The 4,870-nt window shown below is 40.1% G+C and overlaps 1 long non-coding RNA gene across 2 annotated transcripts in view; it reads right to left on the bottom strand.

The window, feature by feature from the left end:
• Positions 1-2,547: 2,547 nt before the first annotated feature.
• The window catches only part of LOC116564849, a 12,472-nt gene continuing 10,149 nt past the window's right edge, over positions 2,548-4,870 (bottom strand). For both annotated transcript variants that reach the window (XR_004275125.1, XR_004275124.1), the window contains one exon: positions 2,548-2,602. This is a non-coding gene — a long non-coding RNA (uncharacterized LOC116564849). The remainder of the gene's footprint in view (positions 2,603-4,870) is intronic.

Below are 4,870 nucleotides of genomic sequence, written 5' to 3'. Positions count from 1 at the left end.
TGTGTCCACATGCCTGAATTATCCTGGTCGTGTGTCAAGAAGCCGTATCTTTTCTACAACACTACCATGTGAGTACTGAAGATGAAAAGGGCTGTCCGTCTTTCTCTTTGTAGGATTCAAATCCAATTAGCTCTTGACTGGTTATTTTAATTTGGTCTAGAAAAAGAAATGAACCTCCAGATTTTATTTTAATCAATAAATTCAGCCTTTTTTCTGACTAAAATTTTTCTTCTCAGTTTTACTAAAAAGTAAGCAAAGTGAATAGGATTAATTTTGCAGCTTCCCTGTAGTTGAAATGCTAATCCACAGTGAAATGTCTATGAAACAGAGGCAAAGCCAGGTAATCTTCATATCAATTAGGATTAGTTGTAGTTGCCTATAAGAGGAAAACCAAAATAGCATTTACTTAAACTCTCAGGATTTATTCTTCTAGCATAAAATAAGGTAAAGTAGGTAGCAGTGCTTACATGAATGCTCCAAAAAAATAATTAGGAACTCAGGCTCCTTCTGTCTCTCTGCATATGGCTTCCATTCTCAAGGTCACTTCATGGTCCAATATAACTACCAGAGCTCTGTCTTCAAGTTTGTGTGTCATGTAACAGAAATAAATAAGCAGCAAGAAAGAAGAATGTGCCTTCCAGCTGTGTTAACTCCCTTTTCTGTAAATACTGATACAGACAGGAGACAGGGAAATACTGGGTAGAAGAGGGCAGATTCCTGGCAAAGTCCCCACCCTCAAGCCTGAATACCTTCAGCCGTAAATGAGAACAGATATTTCTGTGTTCATGCCCAAAAAGTTGCCTTTTGGCCTGCCACACCCCTTATCCTGCCCCCATACAAACCCCAAACCCTATGCTCCAGAGCAGACCAACAGATCAGCAGAACAGCAATGGCAGAACGACGTGGCAGAGAAAGAGAGAAGAGGACACCAAGGGGAGTTTAGCTGGGGGCAGTTGGAGAAGAGTCCAGCTGCTGGGTGTCCTGATTCCAGGGGAAGATCACCTTCCCACTGCATCCCCACTGCCAGCTCCCCATCCAACTCACTGAGAGTCACCTCCACTGCTCAATAAAACATTACACTCGTCCTTTGAGCCTGTGTGTGATCGGATTCTTCTGGGACACCGGGCAAGAGCTCAGGACACAGAAGCCTGCCATACTGGCCCTTTGCCCTTACAATAAGGCAGAGGGTCCACTGAGCTGATTAACACTCAAGCCGTCTGAAGATGGCAAAGCTGAAAGAGTTTTGTAACACTAGGATTGCAGCACCCACCCCTAGACACTACAGCAGGGCCAAGTGCCCAAAGCATTTATCCCAGCCTCTGCACTTGCCCTCTGCATCCTAAGTGTTTGAGCTGTGGGATAACCCAAACAGGAGAGCCACACCCCCATTGCATGTCCTGTGAGAGGAAATCAGGGAACTCTCCTATTTCAATACCATAAGATTATTCTATGGTAATGCTTCCATTTTTATCTTATTGCTTAAAACATGGTCACATAATGTGAATTAGCTGTTATCACATAGTCACACACAGCATTAGAGGAGGCTGGTACATGTAAGTTTCAGATTTGCATCTTGCCAGTTCAAGTAAAAGTGGGAAAAGAAGCAGAGAAAGCCTTTTGTTTGGGCAATTAGCCGCTGTAAAAACAATGTGAAAAATAATCATCCATAACCCTGCTTCCTCCCACCTCAATCTATTGAAGTTCAGTGTACAGAGGAACCATGCAGAGTAAAATATATACCTGACACTTTATACCTAAATATCTCTCTTAACACTCCTAGGAGAAATTTTAGCTGCCAGTGGACCTCACAAAGGTCCAGACCTGACTGACAGTTAAGCATCCAGGTTGTGGAGTCAGGCTCTACACAGCCAAACATTGTGACTTCATTTTTCTCAACTGTAAAATACAGCTATCGAGAGAACCTGACTCAAAGCATTGGTGTGGGTTAAGAGAATGCAGGACAATTCTTAGCCACAATCCTGCATGTTCTTCACATGTACCCCAGAACTTAAAATGCATTAATGTGTATACACACACACACACACACACACACACACACACACACACACACACACAAGAATTCTGCCTAGTAGATAGTGACCATTCTGTAGGAATTAGCTGTTATCACTCTCTACAGCAGCTTTCCCTGTTATTCACATCAAAAGCCTTTTAAAGACTTCAGCCAAAATAGATTTATCATTCTGTTCCAAGTAAGTAAGACTATATGTCCTTTTGTATGTCTAATAACATAGAGCCACACCATTGCTCAAAGGATATAACCAGGATTGTCCATGCAGGTTAGTTAGTCACCTCTCTGATAGGTGCACAGATATTTGTAGACATGGCTTTTATTTGCCTTGTAGTCAATGCCCAGGTCCCATGTAGCTAAACTGAGTCTGCACATGTGGCCTCACAAATAAATGCTACCAATGGTGAGAACTCGTCAATGTGCTTTGAATAGGGACAGTGTAGGAAAGGTTCCAGGTTACTGGTGGTAGAGGCTGATCTTTCACTTGCATTATAAAATGTCTCAGGTATTGTACTCAACTTGATATTGCTGAATAATGCCTATATTTCAGGCACTGTATTTAATTTGATCTTCCTGAGGAAAACAGACAGGCAGAGTTAAGATGTAAACAATATTATATTATAACCCCTCTGGTGAATTTTCTATTTCATAAAGTGATTTCAAGTTCTCTATATCCTCTGAATTTCATAAGTAGCCAGTAAGTTCAGCAGAGCAGGAGAAAGGATTATTTTTTCGTGTTTTGCACACAAGGAAACAGACTCAGTTCTTTCAGGAAGTCATATGAATTTCAACCACAGAGCCAAGACCAGAATTCAGGCCTTCTGACTACAAGCTGTTTTCTATTCAGCCCCACCAGAAAGCAAATCAGCAGGGAGGCTGCTGAATAGCTTCTGAGTTAACAGAAAGCTGAGTTTGCTAGCAGCTTCTGGAACAGCACTGACGACAGCAGGTGAGGCAGGGCAGCTGTTTTTATAAGCTTATGATTTTGTGTTAGGAGCTTCCATAGATCATCCTTCATTTACTCTCGAGGAGTCACTGAGATGTACCTTACTTTCATTTATATCTGAGGTCTTGCAGGGATGCAGTATCAGAGTAGTGAGAACTGCCACTTGTGATTAGCAAAATGACTCCATAGTGAGAACAACAATAAAGGGAGATAGAAAATGAAAGAGAGGCAAGCTTGTTCATTTTTTCATCCCGCTATAACTGCATACACCTGCAGTCCCAAGTTAGGTATTATGGACACAAAGGTGAATAATATCCAGGCTTGATACTGAGGAGTCCACGGTCTACTGGAGGAAAGAGAAAAGCATCTATGATAAACATTATTTTAGAAAGTTATGAAAGAAACACAATGAGAAAAAAGAAGGGGGAAATGCTGCTTCATTTTTGGAGTGGTCTGAAGTAGGCCTTGAAATCTGGAAGCATTTACCATTGAAACAGGAGGTATAAGGGCATAATGGACATGGAGACAAGATGCCATCTGTCATGCTTAGGGAATTTTAAGTCGTTCAATTTGGCTAGAACGTATGGTATAGGGGCTGGGGCTAGTTGGGTCAGACAGGGAGGTGGAAGTGGGAGATGAAGCATGCAAGGTATAATGGCATCTGATAGCCAGGCCAAAGTGAAGGGCTGAGAAATTTATACCTCATCTTGTAGGTGTTAGAGAAGGGTTTACCCATCAGACTCACAGCAGATCTCTCAGTAGAAACCCTACAAGCCAGAAGAGAGTGGGGGCCAATATTCAACATCCTTAAAGAAAAAAACTTTCAACCCAGAATTTTACATCCAGCCAAACTAAGCTTCATAAGCGAAGGAAAAATAAAATCTTTTGTGAACAAGCAAGCACTCAGAGATTTCATCACCACCAGGCCTGCTTTACAAGAGCTTTTGAAAGAACCACTACAAATAGAAAGGAACAACTAGTATCAGCCTTTCTAAAAAATACCAAAAAATAAAGAACATCAACATATTTAAGAAATTGCATCAACTAACGGGCAAAACAGCCAGCTAACATTAAATGACAGTATCAAACACACATATATTGTTATTAATTTTAAATTTAAATCGACTAAATCCCCCAATCCAAAGACACAGACAGGCAAAAAAAGCCAAGACCCATTGGTATGCTACATCCAGATCCATCTCACATGCAAGGATACATAAAGACTCAAAACAAAGGGATGGCGAAAAATTTACCAACCAAATGGAGAGCTAAAATAAATAAATAGAAAGCAGGAGTTGCAATTTTTGCTGATAAAATAGATTTCAAAGCAATAAAGATCAAAAGAAGCAAAGAAGGATATTACATAAAGATAAAAGGATCAATGTAACAAGAAGAGCTAAAGATCCTAAACATATATGCACCCAATACAGAAATACCCAGATATATAAGACTTACAAAGAGACTTGGACCCCCACACAATAATAGCGGGAGACTTCAACATCAATATTAGATAGATCAATGAGACAGAATGTTAACATCGATATCCAGGACTTGAACTCAGATCTGGAACAAGTAGACTTAATTAACATTCATAGAACTCTCCACTTTAAATACACAAAATATACACTCTTATCAGTACTACATCACACGTATTTACAGGTTTAAATGAAATATTGGTTGGCTGCTTGTTAATTATTTTCTTCCCTCATTTTTTTTATGTCTCTATTATTAAACACAATTACAGGCATACCCAGTTTTAGACTGCATTCTAGCCCGGGCAATAAAGCAACACCCCTGTTCTCTCTCCCTCTTCCTCTTCCTCTTTCTTCCTTTCCTGTATTCTTTTTCTTTCTTTTTTTTTTTTTTTTAATTCTTTTTCTTCCTTTCAAAAAAAA

The sequence above is a fragment of the Sapajus apella genome, unplaced genomic scaffold (assembly GCF_009761245.1).
Source record: "Sapajus apella isolate SASKATOON/1434 unplaced genomic scaffold, GSC_monkey_1.0 scaffold38, whole genome shotgun sequence".
In the NCBI taxonomy this organism is placed as follows: domain Eukaryota; kingdom Metazoa; phylum Chordata; class Mammalia; order Primates; family Cebidae; genus Sapajus; species Sapajus apella.
Note: the sequence above shows the minus strand (reverse complement) of the source record. Positions and strands in the feature narration are given on the sequence as shown.